The 22,929-nt window shown below is 36.3% G+C and overlaps 1 pseudogene; it reads left to right on the top strand.

Annotated features, from left to right (window-relative positions):
* The window catches only part of LOC6637796, a 29,245-nt pseudogene extending 8,087 nt beyond the window's left edge, over positions 1-21,158 (top strand).
* Positions 21,159-22,929: the final 1,771 nt, after the last annotated feature.

The raw sequence follows: 22,929 nt of genomic DNA on the forward strand, positions 1-22,929 counted from the left end.
GTCTGACTGAAACACTTTGTACTCCCATGGGAGGTCTTAATATTTTGTTGGGAGCTTTCGTTTCTTTACAGGTGATACAAGTGCTTATATATTCTCGAACCTGTTTCGAAATTCCTGACCAAAATAAATTTCTCCTTAATCGCTCTATAGTTTTTTGGACCCCTCCATGTGCCGATAACAAATTATCATGAGCTTGTTCTATGGCTATTAATCTTAATTTTTCCGGTACCCATAATTTCCAGCAGTACGAATTATCTTCTTTGCTTCCACGTGAATGTTCGGTTCGAATATATACAAATTTGTGCTTCACTTGTAAGTCTGGGAATTTTTCTAAATTCTCACACCCTTTGTTTGAGTTCTAAATATTCCTTATCTAAAAAAGCTGATGATTCCAAATCTATTATTGGTTCCATCTTTTCCAGAGATTCTATATCTGCTTCCCAAAAAGCATCTGCTTGACAAAGCATCTGGAACTATATGATCTTTTCCTTTCGGTGTGAAATCGTTAACTTAAACGCTTGTAAACGTAATATCCATCTGGCTAATCGTCCTGATACGTTTGTTGTCTCATTCGCCATAATAAACTTGAGTGATCCGTCACAACTTCGAACTCCTGTAACTCCAAATAACATCAAAACTTTTCTATGGCTAGAATGACCGCTAAACATTCACGTTTTGTTACGCTATAATTTCTTTGCGCCTTGCTTAGTTTCTAAGACATGTATGCTATAGGCTTTTCTTCTTGATTATCGGACAAATGAACCAAAACTGCTCCAACCCCTTTATCGCACGCATCACAATGCACGAAAAATTTCTGATCGAAATTTGGATTTGCTAATACCGGAGCCGTGGTTAAAAGAGATTTAAGCTTCCTGTGCCTCTAAAGTCCACTTGAATGTTTTTTTTGTAGCCAGTATATCGGTAATCGGGCAGCTAATTTCTGCAAAATTTCTGATAATCTTCTGTACCAACCACAAACTCCTAAAAACCCACGAACTTGCTTCAAACTCTTCGGCGTTGGCCAATTTAAAATACAGGAAATCGTAGAAGGATCTGTGGAAATTCCTCCGCTATCTATTACATAGCCCAAATAATTTATTTTTGTCACACAGAATTGGCTCTTGGCCAAGTTAAGCGTCAAATTGGCTTTACGAAATTGTTCAGCTATTATTACCAGAACTGCTAAATGAGACTGAAAATCGATGTTACAATGCATAGGTCATCAAGATAACCAAAAGCACAATGACGTAACTCTGGTTGAATAATTTCGTCCATCAGGCGACACATGGTTGTTGCGTCATTACAGAGTCCAAAAGGCATAACTGTAAACTGATACAATGGCCTTCCCGGAACTGTGAATACTGTTAACGCCTTTGATTGCTCTGTTAGACATATCTGCCAATAAGCGTCTTTTAAATCAAGTTTTGAAATGATATTTGCTTTCGGTAATCTAGCAAATGTACCATCAATGCTTTGCAATGGGTATGCATCTTTGTGAGTTACGTCATTCACCTTTCGTGCGTCCAGGCATAAACTCACTTTGCTAGGCTTCACTACCATTCTCATTGGAGAGCTCCAAGCACTTTGAGATGGTTCTATTACTCCTAGGCTTATCATTCTATCTACTTCTTGGTATAAAAGCTTTTCTACTGCAGGACTTACCGGATAATATCTGCTTTACTGCTCTGCTTTACTGGTTTGGCCTCACCTACATCAATGTGGTGTTCTAGCAAAGAATTGCGACCCAGGCCCTGTTTTTCAAAGTTAGGAAAAAACTCCTTAACTATCTCTAATTGTTGCAACTCTTTTCAGTTAACGGACATGTTTCTGTTTCTTTATCTAATTAAAACTCAGATACGCGTTCTACTGAACTACTCTACTGGAACTGCTTTGCATCAGCTGTTTTCACATTGGAACCCATGCATTTAAATTTCAAAAATTCTGTTCTTAACTTCTAAATAGTTTTTCCATTTTTTGTGATAAGGCAAAAACCTAAGGTTATGATTAACATGTGAGCTATTCTCTATTTGACTATCTGTTTTAGATTGATGAAAATAATCAGATAGGCTTGGTTTTTTGGTTTCTATTGGTTGTGGGACAGCCTCACTGACTGGGATCCCCCTACTTGCCGGTTTTCCGAACGCTTCTTGCAGTTCACACAATTGGGCTTATAAATGTTAGGCGTACCGCACCCGTAACAAAATATTCTTCTCTCTTTTAAACAATCTTCCCACTTATGGCCTTGAGTACAACAGTTCCAACAAGATAATTTCTCAGTGTTTTTCTGCAGAGCTGCAACTTGAGAATGACCTTCAATTGTGCTTGCTTCTTCTCCTACTTCCTCTAATGCATATACTCGGTGTGATCCTATCTCTTTTCCTCGTGTATTTGAAAACTTGATACGACTCGATTATTTAAGAAAATTCTCTCTCTTTTGTACAAGATGACGTAGGTTACTGATTGACCGTATTTCCTCGAAAAGTAGTCGATCCTTTAGATCAGCTAATAAATTCCCTTTTACAATTTCTACTAATCTTCTTCCAATCTTGTAGGTAATCGATCCATTAATTGACATATTGCTTCGTCAAAACCTTCGAAAGTTTCTCCCGGTTTCTGTTTGAGAGCTCTTATTTGTTCCCTTATTTCATAATTGGACTTAGTTGGAAGTAGTCGATCCTTTAGATCAGCTAATAAATTCTCTTGTACAATTTCTACTAATTCGTCTTCTTCCAATCTTGTAGGCAATCGATCCATTAATTGACATATTGCTTCGTAAAAACCTTCGAAAGTTTCGTTAGAAGATCCATCAAAATGGATTCCCCACTTCTGAATCACCTCAGCCACTTTGTTTGTGCCTATTAATTGATAATGAGTTCTTCTGCTACTACTCTGCGATCTGTTTAGTCGAATATGACTGTTTTGTTTCGCGTTGCTACTTATTGAAGAAATAACCCGTTCTACTGTCTGCTGAATGGGAGATTCCATTTCCGCTCTATTTATTTCGTTACGTAAGGGCTGATTAACGGGACGTCGTGTGTTCCTTCGACGACTTGGCCTACCTCTTTGACGAATTGGTCTGGGAATTGATTGCGAAACTTCTCCATGTTGCGTACTATTCCCTGCATCTAATGGTAATAAGCCGGCTTGACTTGTGTTGTGTATTTGTGCTTCAATAACGTTTACGTTTATGAGCTCTTCTGTTCTTGGGTCTTCATTTACGCTACGTGCAAAGGATCTGGTGACGAATTGTTTTTCCTTGTTGGATTATTTTAATTACCTTTAAGTCCTTCTCCTGCACTTTAGTAAGACACGCTGGACATTCTTCTTTTTCTTTTATATAATTTAGGATACAAGCTTTGTGAAATGAATGCTTGCAAATAGTAATAATATATATATATATAAATCAAATCGCGACTAGTACGTCTCCCAATTAAAGAAAATTAAATTCACTGTGAAGGCAAAACGAGCTAATTGTGATACGTCTAGGCTTTAAACCTGAGCGAATTAAAAAAAAGTGCTCTATATTTTTTTCGGTTCTTGACTTTTAACTAAATAATTTTACTAAAGTGTTGGTTGACAACCATCAGCTTCTGCTAAACAGCTCAAATTCCATACACTGTGCAAATAAATTAATAAACAACTTCCCTTTGACGAGTCACATTACACATCACAATATAAACGTTGAACTTGACTTGTGTGTCCCTCGTGTTGGGCGCCAAAATTATGTATTGTAGCAGGGTAGTGTTGTGTTTCTTAAAAACTGACACCGTGATATTCCGATCTTGCAGCGGATCGGGACCCTAATTTGTAACCGTAGCTCTTCCGGATGGGATGGGTTGTTGCTGCAGTTTTCGAAACATCGCGCTACATATAATTTATTATAGAGTCCCTAATGAAACTAAAAGAGAGAACTGCATTCTCAAAAAAATGAACAAACCTCTGGCTTTTTAATGTCTCAAATAACAGGACAAAAAAAATACCGCTAAGTTAATCAACTAGCTATCTAACGCGAACGTCTCCCAATGTATGATGTCTAGCTCTAGTATGGCTTAGATGTTGGCTGCCATTGTGCATCTATACCCTCCCGTCCATGGCCAATAACAAAAGACAAAAATTATGATATGTTAAAGGACCCCAAATGCACATTCTATTTCATCATTTTTATGATTATCATGTTGTGGGAACTTAAACTGCTATTCAAAATACATTTTTCTTATTTACTTATTCTTCAAAAACAATTTCATTCGCAAAGGGCATTTTCTTTCTATCCACCGTATATAAATTCTCCCGGTACTTTACTTAAATCTACGCTTCATTATTAACTATTGTATTACATGTTTTTGTTTTTTTTTTTTTTTTTTTTTTAATGATTACTGTAAACTATATGAACAAGCCCCCGCATTTTACCCCGCATTTAATCGTGATGCAGACTGATGCAATAAAATGGTTAAAATTTTTTACAAGGTTATTCAAAAAAAATTAATCGCGACACCGAATAATTGATAGCACCTATATCTTTTAATAATTTTTATTTCATTTAATTCAAAATTTCACGATCATTTGTAAGTGTAGTTTGTATGTGAGACAAAGGCAAATAAAATGTAGAATGCATAAACCAAATAAAAGAAAACAATAATAGCGAGTGACCAGCATAACATAGGTATATGTGGTCGTCAAACCTTTTTTTTCTTTTGCACTTTAATCTTAATCACCATATGTTATGCGTTCTAGCGGTAAAAAGGTAAAAGAGATAAAAAGAATACACTTACGTTTTTGGAAAGTCCACCGATGACGGCTTTCAGCAGCAGGATCATGTGTTTGTTTTTGATGTTTTTAAATATACTTTTTATGGTTTTGTTTTAATGAATTATACGATTCTATTAGTGTTTTAAATGCTTAATACCGACAAACAAACTCATAAAAAAAAATTGACTCTAACATAGGTGCGCTGAAAAAGGGTATCTTTCTATCCGTTATAGAATTTACACTTTTAATTTCAATAAAAATTTTCGTTTCTTCTGCAATTACAATTATTTTCGTTTACAACCCCGACAACTAAAATTAATATTTTTTTTCCAATAATTTTTGTAACTGAGTATGTTCATTTACAAACAAAAATTTTCTGTATGACCACTTTATAACTTTCTGTACTTTTACACACGAATTTTTGCCTTGTGACAGCTAACATTTAAACTGGTTAAACTATGACGTCACTGTTGACTGATGTTTAACATCAGCGATTAAATTATCTCCTTCCATAGAGTTTGATTGAATTGTCGTCTTGGCCATGTGGTGTTGGTGATAGGCCTATGACAGATTATGCCAAAATTTACGTAAATTTTTCCTAGATCAAATAATGTGATTTTAGACGAATGTCAAAAAAAAAATTTTCTGGCCGACATACCTTGTAAAAAGAATATAATGTGTAGGCTGAATAACCCATGGTTATAGGGTTAACCACGAGGTCTTTAGGTTAGGCTCACTCCTCCTATGCATCTGGGTCGAGATTGGTATCCAAATAATTTAATTATTCCAACTGCCTTTTCCTTTTTGGTTTGTTTCTGGGCTTACGAATATTTGATTAAACCCGAGTGATTTTAATTATTTGCTGATTTTCACAAAAAAATTTTAACTGTTCACTTTATTCTTCGGGGAATGAAAGCAATTCGTCGTTAAGCCAGAATAATGAAAAGAGGTGGAAGTGCGGGTGGAAGGTTCTTATATACAATGGTATATATAGGGAAATGCCCTTCTATTCTCAAAGCTTTCCCTTTATGAAGTTTGCTGCGGTTACGCTGCAAAGCTTCTACAGAGATGCATTATTTCTATAAACGGTTATGAATTCGACACATATTTTTGATCGCACTCGATAGTTTGCGATAAACTCCAATATGCGTCGGATAATTAGTATTTAAATTTACACGCAACCATTACAAACACAGGTAATTCTGACAACCACCAGGAGGAAGATTAACTGGAATTTTAAGGTCGAATGTCCTTCGCATGATAAGTTCCAATTTCTTTCCCCTGCAAAGTTTCAAATAAATAATACGCATTTCCCAATTTCTTCTTAACTCGACATTGCGAAAACTGAGGTCCTAATTTTTATACCCTTGCAGAGGGTATTATAAAATTGGTCAGATGTTTGTAACGCACAGAAGGAGACGTTTCCGACCCCATAAAGTATATATATTCTTGATCAGCATGAGAAGCTAAGTCGATATAGCCATGTCCGTCTGTCCATCTGTCCGTCTGACCGTCTGTCCGTCTGTCCGTCGGTGCGTACGCGTTTTATTCAGCCATCTTAAGAGCTATCGGGATGAAATTTTTTTTGGGAGCTTTTTTTTACCCGGGTGAGATAAAGTATGAAAATCTTTGGGATCGGACCACTATATCATATAGCTCTAGAAGAAACATTTTTGCAAAAATTGGAGTATCCCCATGAAATTTACCAATATGATAGTAATAGATATAAAATCTCAGATCCCAAAATTTGAATCTGATCCGATAAATAGAACACAAGTTACAGTCAATATAAATCGGTTCAAACGCTGCCGGCAGCGCTGCTTGCTGCCTACTACTGCCATCATCAAATCAACAGAGCACACGCATACACACACAGACGCAACGCTACATGAACTGTATGTGTATGCGTGCCGTGCTTTGCTTAGAAAATGATGGAAGAAGAAAAACTTGTGGTAAAAAGAGAAATAATATTTTGTTTGTGTATTGATGAATTGAGTTGCAGGGAAAGAAATTTCAAAAAGGAAAAATATTATTGCCAAGTATACTGCAAGGGTATATAAACTTCGGCATAGCCGAAGTTAGCTTCTTTGATATTTTACTATTGTCTTGAATATCCTTACGAATCAAGGTAAGTGTATCTGTTCTACTAAAGGGTATAGATTCTTCTAACAATTGTAAATGTCTCAAAAGTTTATATTCGTCGCCATGATTTATCATATTGAATCCAAATAGAGCCCTTATATGGTGAACATCCTAGAGACTGATGAAGTGCTGACCTAGGAGCACAAGATATATGTGTTAAATATTTATCCCATTCTCGTTGATCCTGTTTTAAATATGAGCGCACCGCACACAATAGCGATCTATTAACTCTTTCAGCTGCGTTACTCTGCGGTGAGTATAGCGCAGTAAAAATATGCTTAAATGCTTATTTAGATAGAAAGGCTTCAAAGGCAACCGCCTTGAACTGGGATCCTTTGTCACTGATAATAATTTCTGGTACTGCATAACAGTGAAAGATTTGCTTTTCTAAAAATTCCTGAATCAAATTTGATGTAAATTTTTTCATTGGGCAAAGCCAATGGAATCTGCTAAAATGATCAAGAACTATAAGCAAACCAATATGCCCTGATTTACTTCGCCGGAGCTTTCGTTTCTTTACAGGTGATACAAGTGCTTATATATTCTCGAACCTGTTTCGAAATTCCTGACCAAAATAAATTTCTCCTTAATCGCTCTATAGTTTTTTGGACCCCTCCATGTGCCGATAACAAATTATCATGAGCTTGTTCTATGGCTATTAATCTTAATTTTTCCGGTACCCATAATTTCCAGCAGTACGAATTATCTTCTTTACTTCAACGTGAATGTTCGGTTCGAATATATACAAATTTGTGCTTCACTTGTAAGTCTGGGAATTTTTCTAAATTCTCACACCCTTTGTTTGAGTTCTAAATATTCCTTATCTAAAAAATCTGATGATTCCAAATCTATTATTGGTTCCATCTTTTCCAGAGATTCTATGTCTGCTTCCCAAAAAGCATCTGCTTGACAAAGCATCTGGAACTATATGATCTTTTCCTTTCGGTGTGAAATCGTTAACTTAAACGCTTGTAAACGTAATATCCATCTGGCTAATCGTCCTGATACGTTTTGTTGTCTCATTAGCCATAATAAACTTGAGTGATCCGTCACAACTTCGAACTCCTGTAACTCCAAATAACATCAAAACTTTTCTATGGCTAGAATGACCGCTAAACATTCACGTTTTGTTACGCTTTAATTTCTTTGCGCCTTGCTTAGTTTCTTAGACATGTATGCTATAGGCTTTTCTTCTTGATTATCGGACAAATGAACCAAAACTGCTCCAACCCCTTTATCGCACGCATCACAATGCACGAAAAATTTCTGATCGAAATTTGGATTTGCTAATACCGGAGCCGTGGTTAAAAGAGATTTAATCTTCCTGTGCCTCTAAAGTCCACTTGAATGTTTTTTTTTGTAGCCAGTATATCGGTAATCGGGCAGCTAATTTCTGCAAAATTTCTGATAATCTTCTGTACCAACCACAAACTCCTAAAAACCACGAACTTGCTTCAAACTCTTCGGCGTTGGCCAATTTAAAATACAGGAAATCGTAGAAGGATCTGTGGAAATTCCTCCGCTATCTATTACATAGCCCAAATAATTTATTTTTGTCACACAGAATTGGCTCTTGGCCAAGTTAAGCGTCAAATTGGCTTTACGAAATTGTTCTGCTATTCTTACCAGAACTGCTAAATGAGACTGAAAATCGATGTTACAATGCATAGGTCATCAAGATAACCAAAAGCACAATGACGTAACTCTGGTTGAATAATTTCGTCCATCAGGCGACACATGGTTGTTGCGTCATTACAGAGTCCAAAAGCCATAACTGTAAACTGATACAATGGCCTTCCCGGAACTGTGAATGCTGTTAACGCCTTTGATTGCTCTGTTAGACATATCTGCCAATAAGCGTCTTTTAAATCAAGTTTTGAAATGATATTTGCTTTTGGTAATCTAGCAAATATACCATCAATGCTTTGCAATGGGTATGCATCTTTGTGAGTTACTTCATTCACCTTTCGTGCGTCCAGGCATAAACTCACTTTGTTAGGCTTCACTACCATTCTCATTGGAGAGCTCCAAGCACTTTGAGATGGTTCTATTACTCCTAGGCTTATTTCTATCTTCTTCTTGATATAAAATCTTTTCTACTGCAGGACTTACCGGATAATATCAGCTTTACTGCTCTGCTTTACTGGTTTGGCCTCACCTACATCAATGTGGTGTTCTAGCAAAGAATTGCGACCCAGGCCCTGTTTTTCAAAGTTAGGAAAAAACTCCTTAACTATCTCTAATTGTTGCAACTCTTTTTCAGTTAACGGACATGTTTCTGTTTCTTTATCTCATTAAAACACAGATACGCGTTCTACTGAACTACTCTACTGGAACTGCTTTGCATCAGCTGTTTTCACATTGGAACCCATGCATTTAAATTTCAAAAATTCTGTTCTTAACTTCTAAATAGTTTTTCCATTTTTTGTGATAAGGTAAAAACCTAAGGTTATGATTAACATGTGAGCTATTCTCTATTTGACTATCTGTTTTAGATTGATGAAAATAATCAGATAGGCTTGGTTTTTTGGTTTCTATTGGTTGTGGGACAGCCTCACTGACTGGGATGCCCCTACTTGCCGGTTTTCCGAACGCTTCTTGCAGTTCACACAATTGGGCTTATAAATGTTAGGCGTACCGCACCCGTAACAAAATATTCTTCTCTCTTCTAAACAATCTTCCCACTTATGGCCTTGAGTACAACAGTTCCAACAAGATAATTTCTCATTGTTTTTCTGCAGAGCTGCTACTTGAGAATGACCTTCAATTGCTTGCTTCTTCTCCTACTTCCTCTAATGCATATACTCGGTGTGATCCTATCTCTTTTCCTCGTGTATTTGAAAACTTGATACGACTCGATTATTTAAGAAAATTCTCTCTCTTTGTACAAGATGACGTAGGTGACTGATTGACCGTATTTCCTCGAAAAGTAGTCGATCCTTTAGATCAGCTAATAAATTCCCTTTTACAATTTCTACTAATCTTCTTCCAATCTTGTAGGTAATCGATCCATTAATTGACATATTGCTTCGTCAAAACCTTCGAAAGTTTCTCCCGGTTTCTGTTTGAGAGCTCTTATTTGTTCCTTATTTCATAATTGGACTTAGTTGGAAGTAGTCGATCCTTTAGATCAGCTAATAAATTCTCTTGTACAATTTCTACTAATTCGTCTTCTTCCAATCTTGTAGGCAATCGATCCATTAATTGACATATTGCTTCGTAAAAACCTTCGAAAGTTTCGTTAGAAGATCCATCAAAATGGATTCCCCACTTCTGAATCACCTCAGCCACTTTGTTTGTGCCTATTAATTGATAATGAGTTCTTCTGCTACTACTCTGCGATCTGTTTAGTCGAATATGACTGTTTTGTTTCGCGTTGCTACTTATTGAAGAAATAACCCGTTCTACTGTCTGCTGAATGAGAGATTCCATTTCCGCTCTATTTATTTCGTTACGTAAGGGCTGATTAACGGGACGTCGTGTGTTCCTTCGACGACTTGGCCTACCTCTTTGACGAATTGGTCTGGGAATTGATTGCGAAACTTCTCCATGTTGCGTACTATTCCCTGCATCTAATGGTAATAAGCCGGCTTGACTTGTGTTGTGTATTTGTGCTTCAATAACGTTTACGTTTATGAGCTCTTCTGTTCTTGGGTCTTCATTTACGCTACGTGCAAAGGATCTGGTGACGAATTGTTTTTCCTTGTTGGATTATTTTAATTACCTTTAAGTCCTTCTCCTGCACTTTAGTAAGACACGCTGGACATTCTTCTTTTTCTTTTATATAATTTAGGATACAAGCTTTGTGAAATGAATGCTTGCAAATAGTAATAACTCTGATCTGCGTTTGTGTTTGAGTTTCGCTACAGACCAGGCAAATATTTTCCCCAGAATTTGCGGGATTATTTACTTCCTCCATACTGTGTTGTAAAGGCATTTGTTTTTTTTTTTTGTTAATTTTTCCCACAGAACAAGAAGTCATAATATGTGAAATAGATTTTAAATTTTTTTATACCCTTGCAAAAAGGGTATATTAATTTTGGTCAAAAGTGTGCAACGCATAGAAGGAAGCATTTCCGAGCATATAAAGTATATATATTCTTGATCAGCACGACGAGACGAGTTCAAATAGCCATGTCCGTCCGTCCGTCCGTCTGGATCAACGCAAACTCCTCCTCGACCGTTGGAGCTACAGAGCTGAAATTTTGCATGTAGGCTTGTATATACTGCAGGCGTTGTATATCTCGGATTCAGCCGGATCGGATCACTATATCATATAGCTCCCATACAAACGCCAAAGTCACGAACAGTGACTTTTCTTAATAACTTCGTTATTTTCTGAGCTATTGTCGTGAAATTTAATATTGGTGAGTTAATTACACATATAAACGACTATGCCAAATTTCAAGATCAAGATCGGGTTACTATATCATATAGCTCCCATAGGAACGATCTTTCGAAAACGGTGACTTTTGTCAATAACTTCGTTACTTTTGACGCGATTGCTTTCAAATTAAACATTTGTTAGTTTAATATATCTGTTAATGACTGTGCCGAATTTGATAAAGAGCGGGTTACTATATCATATAGCTCCCATAGGAACGATCGGTGGAAAACAGTGACTTTGATCAATATCGTCGTTATTTGCTATGCTAAGATTGTAGGCCGTTCTTTCGGAAACATTAGGCCTTTTAGCTTGAACGTTTTTCCACTTTGATGGCTTTAGGTAAGGAAAGAGTTACCATAAAAGTTGCAAGGGTATACAAACTTTGACGCGGTCGAAGTTAGCCCCGGCCCTCTGGTTTTTAATATATTAACTATTGAATCTAGTTATCTGATTTCAAAAGTGTTAAGAAATATCTTCTAATAACTCTGCTCATCTTTGGACAAGTGTACGCTTAAGCATTACCTTGAGATTCCAAAAGATTGTGCATGTTTGTATCCTTTCAAACATTATCATTAACTAACAATTTTTTAATCAGGATAAGTGCAATTTAAAATTTTCCTTATCCGAAATAAAAAAGTAACATTTGACTTTAGCTTATACCGGTAACATTGGTCGATGGTAATCACATGCGCAATCACTCGAATTCCAAATTGTATATAAATCAAATCGCGACTACTACGTCTCCCAATTAAAGAAAATTAAATTCACTGTGAAGGCAAAACGAGCTAATTGTGATACGTCTAGGCTTTAAACCTGAGCGAATTAAAAAAAAGTGCTCTATATTTTTTTTCGGTTCTTGACTTTTAACTTTTTTAATAATTTTACTAAAGTGTTGGTTGACAACCATCAGCTTCTGCTAAACAGCTCAAATTCCATACACTGTGCAAATAAATTAATAAACAACTTCCCTTTGACGAGTCACATTATCATGAGCCACTCAAGACCAAAGCTCTACATTTAATCTTTCGATTTATACCCAATATAAACGTTGAACTTGACTTGTGTGTCCCTCGTGTTGGGCGCCAAAATTATGTATTGTAGCAGGGTAGCGGACGTTGACGATACTATGCGCAGTACGTTCAAGTGGCCCCTACGACACCAGGACAAAGCCTGTTACGCGCGAGCCCAAGCAGATAACTGCCCACCTCCCACCCGACCGACCGCGGGGTGCAGCCGTATAACGCACGGCACGAATCGCGTGGACAAAATTCACAATAGAAAAGAGCCGATTACAGGGGATAGAAGATTGTAATCAGAGCAGAGGACCCAAAAGGTTCATGCATAGCATAGTTAGAAGAACAACGACTAAGGATAAAGGTATTAAAGGATGTCTACTCCGTCTACATGGTACCGACAGATTCACCTGAGCTAATAACTCAGGCGAGTCGATATCACCAATTAGGATCTTGTGCATAAAAATGACACCAAGCATCATTCTACGGTTAGTTAGGGACGGAAGGTTAATCAAGAGAAGTCTACTAGAATACGAAGGCAAATTGACATTGCGATCCCAGCTTAAGCCACGAAGAGCAAATAGCAAGAACAGCTTTTGAACGGATTCTAGTCTAATCTGGTGCGACTCATATTGAGGTGACCAAATGCAAGATCCATACTCTAAAATAGGACGGACAAGCGAAGTAAAAAGAACTTTAGTTGTGTAGGGTCATCAAATTCTTTTGACCATCTTTTAATGAAACCCAGGACACTCATGGCCTTTGCGACCATGGTGGAAATATGGGTGTTAAAATTTAACTTATGGTCCATAAGTACGCCCAAATCATTCATATTATTTAGACGTTCTAAAGGGCTGTTGTTTAGAATATAAGTGACCAGTTGAGGAGAGTTACGAAAAAAAGTCATTACCTTACATTTGGTAGTGTTAAGATTTAGTAGATTAAACTGGCACCAGGATTGAAAGTTTTTAAGATCAGCTTGTAGCCGACTAAATGAATCTGTTTTTTTATAAGTAAGACAAAGCTTCACATCGTCAGCATACATAAGCACACGCGAATGAACAATGACTGATGGAAGATCGTTAATAAATAGTGTGAAGAGCAGAGGGCCAAGATGACTACCTTGAGGTACACCAGAAGTCACAGAAATGGAAACGGAAAAAGAAGACTTAAAAAGTACCTTCTGTTTTCTATTTGTTAAATATTCTCGAACCCAAGAAAGGAAAAGGGTGGAAACCCAATGTCGCTCAGCTTAGAAAGTAATAGGGTATGATTAACGGAATCAAAGGCTTTGCTGAAGTCAGTGTATATGACATCAGTTTGTTTACCATTTTTGAACCCCTTGATAATTATTGATGTAAATTCTAAAAGGTTAGTGGTTGTAGATCTACGTTTCACATGTTTGAAAAGACAAAAAAGATGGGTGCACAGAGGTCTTACGTTTAGAATTAACAAAATTATAAAATTGTTTAGGGTCAGAAGAAAACTGAAGCTTACACAGCTGAAGATAATTCTTATAGCATTGTGTATTAAGCATCATGAATTTTGAACGAGCGACTGTATACAGAGCATAATCTGATGAACGACGTGTTTTTTGGAACTTCTTATAATATCGTGTCTTCACATTTTTCAAATTGGATAGCTCGCGAGATAACCAGGGAGGTTTGTTAAGCCGCTCCAGCCTACCAAGAGGCACACAAATATCAAAGAGTGAATTCAGAGTATCATAGAAAAAACGAACAGCCGAGTTCATATCACTACAATTGTACAGATAAGACCAATCGGTAGTAGCAATGTTTTCATTAAGGCTGGCAAAGTCAGTCTTACGAAAGCACCTAGTTAGTGGTAACTCATTTGAACCAAGTAATGGTGAAAGCAAGGGCAAATCAATTTTTAAATTTATTGTAGCATGAAATTTGTCTTCTGGAAGAACAAATGGTTCGATCCTAGAAACCTCACAATAAGAAGAATCCAATACAAAAATAAGATCTTACGATTTTCCATTAGAATTTAAGACAGGATTGACTTGGATAAAGATCAGCCTAGAAGGCCATCAATAAAGTCATGTGACAAAGAGGGCAGCAACGTGGTAGATTCATCTGTTAGTGACCATGCTAAAGCGGGTAAATTAAAATCACCTACAACTATGAGCATGTCTTGACTCGAAACTAAAGAGGAGACAAACTGAATTGCCTCTAAATGATTTAAATATACCACCATGTCTGACAATGGTGGAATATAGGAACAAGTAATGAAAGCATTAAAAGATTTAAAATTTACTTCAACACCGACAAACTCAATCTCCTGCGTACTAGAAAATTGAATCATTTCAGATGATAAAGCAGCATCCACAGCTATCAGAACGCCACCACCTATGCGAGAAATCCGGTCACGTCTGAAAATAGAAAAGTTTGTGGAAAAAACCGATGCATCAGCAATATCAGGTTTTAGCCACGTCTCTGTGAAAGCTAGAATGTTATGCTCAAAAGAAAGACTATCTACATAGAGATTAGGAAGTTTAGATTTCAGTCCTCTAACGTTCTGGTAACCCAGGTTAAGGGACGAAGCTAGTTTTTTGACACACCAGCAGATGCTGATGTGGCAGGAATAGTATTAGTTGTTGTTGTAGGCAAGCGAATCGGTTGCCGATTTTTCTTTTTTACAGTATATTCCTTAACTATTATATGTTTAGGCCAAAAATCTTCTCGACATATAGTGTCGAAGATATTGGCAGAAACACTAATTTTAAAGGACGAAATGTCCCGAGAATAAGAAAATTTAAACTTCTCCACCGCAATATTCGAGACGTTAACTTTCTTCCGAATATAGGCTATTACATCATCAGATGTGACAACAGGGTCTAGCCTAGAAACAAATATATGTTTCTTTGGTGGTATGCCAACGAGAGGCCGCGGTCCCAAAGCGTCAGCCGCAGCAGTAACGTTGGACAAGTCACCCACTGCAGCAGTCAACTTGTTCACGGGGCCCTCGATACTTTTAGAACTATCGGCAATTTCCATTGGAATGGGTAATTACCCAATTGCCAGACACATCGGACACTACAATAGGCATCGTTTTTAAGAAATCATTCCCAGGTGATACCGGTAATTCATTACTAATAGCATTCACAACCGGGCTCTTAAACGATATCAATTGCTGTACATTAGGAGTGGACGGTGCATGAGACCGGTCGGGGACGATAAGAGACGCTGGCGGATCTACAGATACAGAAACACCCCAAGGACTGGTCCTTTTACGTTTCGGAGACTCATTCATAAGCGATAAACTTCTGAACTGAGTCTCCACCGCAGTAAACTCCGCTTGGAGTTTATTAAAACCTGCCCTTAAAGTGTCAAAACTATCTCTAGTCCGCCTCATGAAAGAGCGCATCTCATTCTCGACCTCCCGGCAAGTATCACATCCATATTTTAAGCCACCACCTTTAGCAATAGACTCCTTGATTCTGCCTGTGTAACCTGCATACTTGACGTGAACCGCATTGTCACACAACCAACAAAGAATATAATCATGGGAGTCAACCGCATTAGTGGCAACTATGCAATTATTTTTGAGCAGACAACCATTTTATCAATAGTTTAATTTAATTACAAAAGGAAATACAAAAAAATAAAAAATAAAAATTCTAAAGGTAAAAAATCTGTGTATAAGAATATACTGACCAGTAAGTAAGCCTAATAAATAAAAAGAAATGAAAACACAAAAACAAAAACACGTATCACAGAGTCGCGGGTAGGCAAAAGACGAGAGCGCAAATCAACCAAGAATAGGAAAGAACGGGAGAGCGCGTCAAATTGAACACATGCAACAACAATTTGTACGCAAGAGCGCGAGAGTTAGTTAAAGCGGTAAAGACACAAAAGCAAAAGAGATAAACAAAACAACAACACCGCTAATGCAAGTATTGTTGTAAGTTTTGATTTTATTTAAATTTAAACAAAAACGACAGCAAGAATTCGCGAAATGAAAATAAAATTCGGATGTTGTAATTGTTATTAATTAAACCGATAATTTAAGAGTTATATAAAAGTATTTAATCGCGAGAAAAAATTAAAGTTGATAAGCGCAAAAAAACACGTCCGTCCTCTGCAACGAGTTAAAGTTAATGGTAGTGTTGGGTTTCTTAATAACTGACACCGTGATATTCCGATCTTACAGCGGATCGGGACCCTAATTTGTAACCGTAGCTCATCCGGGTGGGATGGGTTGTTGCTGCAGTTTTCGAAACATCGCGCTACATATAATTTATTAAAGAGTCCCTAATATAACTAAAAGAGAGAACTGCATTCTCAAAAAAATGAACAAACCTCTGGCTTTTTAATGTCTCAAATAACAGGACAAAAAAAATACCGCTAAGTTAATCAACTAGCTATCTAACGCGAACTTCTCCCAATGTATGATGTCTAGCTCTAGTATGGCTTAGATGTTGGCTGCCATTATGCATCTATACCCTCCCGTCGATGGCCAATAACAAAAGACAAAAATTATGATATGTTAAAGGACCCCAAATGCACATTCTATTTCATCATTTTTATGATTATCATGTTGTGGGAACTTAAACTGCTATTCAAAATACATTTTTCTTATTTACTTATTCTTCAAAAACAATTTCATTCGCAAAGGGCATTTTCTTTCTATCCACCACCACTATCCACCGTATATAAATTCTCCCGGTACTTTACTTAAATCTACGCTTCATTATTAACTATTGTATTACATGTTTTTTTTTTTTTTTTTTTTTTTTTTTTAAGGATTACTGTAGTCTATATGAACAACCCCCCGCATTTTACCCCGCATTTAATCGTGATGCAGACTGATGCAATAAAATGGTTAAAATTTTTTACAAGGTTATTCAAAAAAAATTAATCGCGACACCGAATAATTGATATCACCTATATCTTTTAATAATTTTTATTTAATTTAATTCAAAATTTCACGATTTATTAATTTATAGATTAATTAGCGCTTCTGATAAACACAACACAAAATGTTTAAGCTTTTACTGTTTTGTTTTTCGTTTTTGTTTTTTTGTTGTTAATATAGAATGATACAATTTAAATATATTTATATATGTATAGTTCTCATATAAGATGTTCTCTAAATACTAAACTCCACACATTTCGGTTTTAATTGAAATATTTCAAAAAGAAGAAAAGAACTTTCATTTTTTGCTGGTTTTCCATTTAACACAGCGTTTTTTTTGTAAGTGTAGTTTGTATGTGAGACAAAGGCAAATAAAATGTAGAATGCATAAACCAAATAAAAGAAAACAATAATAGCGAGTGACCAGCATTACATAGGTGTATAAAAATACACTTACGTTTTTGGAAAGTCCACCTATGAAGGCTTTCGGCAGCTGGATCACGTGTTTGTTTTTGATGTTTTTAAATATACTTTTTATGGTTTTGTTTTAATGAATTATACGATTCTATTAGTGTTTTAAATGCTTAATACCGACACACAAACTCACAAAAAAAAATTGACTCTAACATAGGTGTGCTGAAAAAGGGTATCTTTCTATCCGTTATAGAATTTACACTTTTAATTTCAATAAAAATTTTCGTTTCTTCTGCAATTACAATTATTTTCGTTTACAACCCCGACAACTAAAATTAATATTTTTTTTCCAATAATTTTTGTAACTGAGTATGTTCATTTACAAACAAAAATTTTCTGTATGACCACTTTATAACTTTCTGTACTTTTACACACGAATTTTCGCCTTGTGACAGCTAACATTTAAACTGGTTAAACTATGACGTCACTGTTGACTGATGTTTAACATCAGCGATTAAATTATCTCCTTCCAAAGAGTTTGATTGAATTGTCGTCTTGGCCATGTGGTGTCGGTGATAGGCCTATGACAGATTATGCCAAAATTTACGTAAATTTTTCCTAGATCAAATAATGTGATTTTAGACGAATGTCAAAAAAAAAATTTTCTGGCCGACATACCTTGTAAAAAGAATATAATGTGTAGGCTGAATAACCCATGGTTATAGGGTTAACCACGAGGTCTTTAGGTTAGTCTCACGCCTCCTATGCATCTGGGTCGAGATTGGTATCCAAATAATTTAATTATTCCAACTGCCTTTTCCTTTTTGGTTTGTTTCTGGGCTTACAAATATTTTATTTAACCCTAGTGATTCTAATTATTTGGTGATTTTCACAATAAAATTTTAACTGTTCACTTTATTCTTCGGGGGACGAAAGCAATTCGTCGTTAAGCCAGAATAATGAAAAGAGGTTGAAGTGCGGGTGGGAGGTTTTTATATACCCTTTCCCTTCTATTCTCAAAGCCTTCCCTTTATGAAGTTAGCTGCGGTTACGCTGCAAAGCTTCTACAGAGATGCATTATTTCTATAAACGGTTATGAATTCGCCACATATTTTTGATCGCACTCGATAGTTTGCGATAAACTCAAATATGCGTCGGATAATTAGTATTTAAATTTACACGCAACCATTACAAACGTTCAACATTCGCTTTATTGGCTTGCGAGGCTAATTAAATGAGAGTATCCCTCCCCACAAGATACGTCTCTTCTCATTCTCACACCATTCATTGGAAGTCCTGGAAATGTTGCAATAGATCGATTTGATTGCAACAGCCAACGTTGCCGACACTTTGTATGGGTAATTTGAGACTGAATAACATTGAATAACATTCAATTATTCAAATGTCTGCGATTAAATTATAATCTATCTATCTAACAATGAATTTTGAAGGGACTCTTATGCTTAATTTAAGATGTAGTAGGTTGAGTAAAACCTTTAATCCAGCATTTATCAAATATTTAATTTTGACCATTATCTTAATACAGAGTTTTTACTAATGGCTTTAATTTTCTAACTCTATTCATAACATTCGCATTTGGCATTCGCACAATTCCTTTTCGCATTTTCATCAGATTGATATTTGAATTAGTATTTCAATCACTATTTTACTTTCATTGCCCTTAACCTTCCCCCACCCCTTTTTGGCCATATCAATCAAAAATCAAAACAAAATCAAGGTGGAGCCGGTCAGGCGTTTCAGGTGTTTATGCTCAGCACTTACTATGCCGCTCTTGTAGCAATAATTGGTCGATATTTTTATGAATCATTTCGCAATCCATTGCCCTGGGCCACCTGCCGCGAGGAATGGCCGGGCAATTGCCTTGAGTCGGCCCCAAAAGATGAATCCGATGCGACGCGTTCGGTGCAACAACTAAATTTCACCCTAAACGAAAAAAGCGACAGGGTGATCTCCAGCTCGGAGTGGTTTTTCGTGTAAGTGCTAAGCGCATGGAATGCATGTTGTAGTTAGTTGGAAGGAGTTATATATTTTTTTTCGTGGTGGCGGAATTTCGTTTATGTCAAAGAATAATTTTCATGTGACTTTTCCTTTCTCTAACACACACTTTTCCAGCAAGGAGGTTCTACATGAAAAGGATACATTGGGAGTTGGTCATTGGTCTGTTTGTGTCGTGGCTTTGCGTCTTTCTCATCATACGTCAGGGTGTTAAAAGCTCTGGCAAAGCCTCGTATTTCCTGGCCCTGTTTCCCTATGTCATAATGGGCGTACTTTTGGTACGTGCAGTTACCCTGCCTGGCTCTCTGGATGGCATTTACTATTTCATCAAGCCAAATTGGAGTAAAATCTTGGACCCAAAAGTCTGGTATGCCGCTGTCACGCAATGTTTCTACTCTCTGTCCGTTTGTTTTGGCAACATCATCATGTACTCGTCGTTCAATAAATTTGGCCACAATGTTCATCGTGCCACCATTGTTACTGCGTTGGTGTTGTTACTGCGTTGGATACGGCTACCTCATTGTTGGCTGGCTTCACAATATTTGGCATCTTGGGGCACTTGGCTCATGAAATTGGCACCGATGATATTGGCAGTGTTGTCAAGGGCGGTGCCGGTTTGGCCTTCATCTCATATCCCGATGCCATAGCCAAGTTCAAGAATTTACCGCAAATATTCTCAGTGCTGTTTATTTTTGATGCTGTTTGTCTTGGGCATTGGTTCGAATATTGCCATGACATCGTGCTCGGTGACAGCCATCAGAGATCGTTTTCCCAGTTTTAAGCAATGGTACTGCGCCCTGTTTATATCTGTTATCAGTTTTTGCATTGGATTAATGTACACAGCTCCAATAAGACAACAATTTGTTCAATCAAGCTTCATTCAATAAACCTTTTTCTATCTTGTTTCATTTGTGATTTTTCAGGGCGGTCAGTATATGTTGACTTTGGTGGATTTCTTTGGTGCCTCCATGATTGCTCTGGTTCTGGGTACAGCCGAGTTGTACAGCGTTGGCTGGATCTATTGCACAGATCGTCTATGCAAGGATATTGAATTCATGTTGATTCGCAAAGTTGGTCTCTATTGGCGTCTCTGTTGGGGCATTTTCACTCCTCTCATTATGACCATCATTTTGATACATTTGTATGCCACATATGAACCACTTACCTACAATGACCAAATCTTTCCCAGTTGGGCAAGTGGTAAGAGCAAAACCTAATAATAACTCTCAAATTAATAAGCTAATCAAAAATTTCCGATTCAGGCATTGTTTGGACTATTACTGCCTTTGGTATACTTCAGCTGCCCATTTGGATGGTTGTGGCCATTATACGAGAACCGGGTAAAACTTGGCTCGATAAAATACGTGGAGCTTTCACACCGAAAAAGCATTGCGGTCCTACAGATCCTTAACTTCTGGAGCAGTATCATAAAGAAATCGAACATGAGCTAAAACCAAAACGTGGCAAAGGTTTTTGGCCAGCCATTAAGCAAAATATCTTTGGCTAAAACAAAAAAAGGTTTGAAGTCATTTCAACTTCATGTGTAAATAATAGTTATATAGATTTTAAGTTGAAGAAATTTGCCAGATTTTTTATTAATTTATAATTAGTCTGTCAATAAATTTTTTAAAAAACCAAAAACTCGTTGTAATGGAAAAATTCCAAGAAGAACCACTTTAAGTTGTATACTTTATAATTTCAAGTTATTTGGTTTTGACTGTATTAATATATATTTTTAACTTGTCAAGTTGTATACTTTATAATTTCAAGTTATTTGGTTTTGACTGTATTAATATATATTTTTAACTTGTCAAGTTTTGTTCGGAAAGGTGGAAAACTCTGTACAACAATGTAACAGATAATTTTGTTTTTTAAATTTTCATTACCCGGGAAAAACAAAGTATGAAAACCATCAGGATCGGACCACTATATCACATAGCTCTAGAAGAACTAGAAGAAACATTTTCAATTGATAATGTTGGATATAAAACCCCAGATCCCAAAATTTGAATGTGATCGGATAAATATAACACAAGTTACAGTCAATATAATACTCTGCTCTCTGCTTTCGTCATCAACAGAGTACATGCATACACACACAGACGCACCGCTACATAAACTGTATGTGTATGCGTGCGTTGCTTTGCTTTGGGAATGAAGGAAGAAGAATAAATTGTAAAATAGAGAGTAAAATTGTTTTGTTTGTATATTGATGAATTGAGTTGAAGAAAACAAACATGTAAAATTATTATTACCAAGGACTGCAAGGGTATATAAACTTCGGCCAAATTAGCCGATGTTAGCTTCTTTGATTTTTAAATGTTAAAAAACTTCTACTTTGGTCTAATTATGTAGTATTTACGACATGAAATAAACCTCCTGTTGCCTTTCATGATAATTACGGGACCGAGCAACAACGAACAGAACAAAAGTAACAACAACAGCAATAAAATGTCACCCAGCAGCAACAATAAATAACCGCAACTACTTAGCAACATTATACACTTCCGTACCAGCATCAGGATCCCAAAAACAATGAAGTAAGTAAGTCTTGGGTATACCATACACCAGGTGAAACAAATTTTTAAAATTTCGAAAACCAAATGTATGTCTATGAAATTGTTTTAACATGCCTCATACCATATGCTATCTGTTGTAATATTGGTTTGGTTGGCTTAGTATTAGTTTAGTTTTTAATAAAAGCACAATAATCTTTTTATTTGTTTTATGATTGATTTTATTTTATTAGATTTTATTTTATTAATTTTCACACGACCAGCCACTTACACGTTTCGAATAGGAAAGAGGAAGTAAAGAAGACAGTGTGCCCGTACATTAATTTTTAGGCTTTTCATAATGTTATTTTTGCAGGTTTAAATAACGTCGCAACTTTAGCAATGTTATGTTATTCAACACGCCCCCTCAAAAATTACATTATATTAATTTTCAAAAAAACAAATTCAAATAATAATTCAATTACTGTGACTGGTGCGTGTACTCTGGGAGGTATTACAATATGATCTGGCATTCACCATTAAGATTGGAAAAACCCAGAAAACCAATCAGATCATTTATATCATTTAAGCAAAACAAACATTATTTTCATTTCAAAAAGTTACGTTAAACATTACTTAAAAATTAACTTCAGTTTAGTTTATGAGATTTTGTTAAATTGTATATTTTGTTTCTTTTGACTTCTCAAAGCAGTCCCATCTTGCCTCTCAGCTCCATGAACCTTCCAGTAGATAACGGTTTTGTAAAAATATCAGCCAGTTGATTTTCTGTGGGAATATACTCAATAGAAATAAGATTATTTTCTACTTGCTCTCT

The sequence above is a fragment of the Drosophila willistoni genome, unplaced genomic scaffold, assembly GCF_018902025.1.
Source record: "Drosophila willistoni isolate 14030-0811.24 unplaced genomic scaffold, UCI_dwil_1.1 Seg253, whole genome shotgun sequence".
NCBI lineage: Eukaryota > Metazoa > Arthropoda > Insecta > Diptera > Drosophilidae > Drosophila > Drosophila willistoni.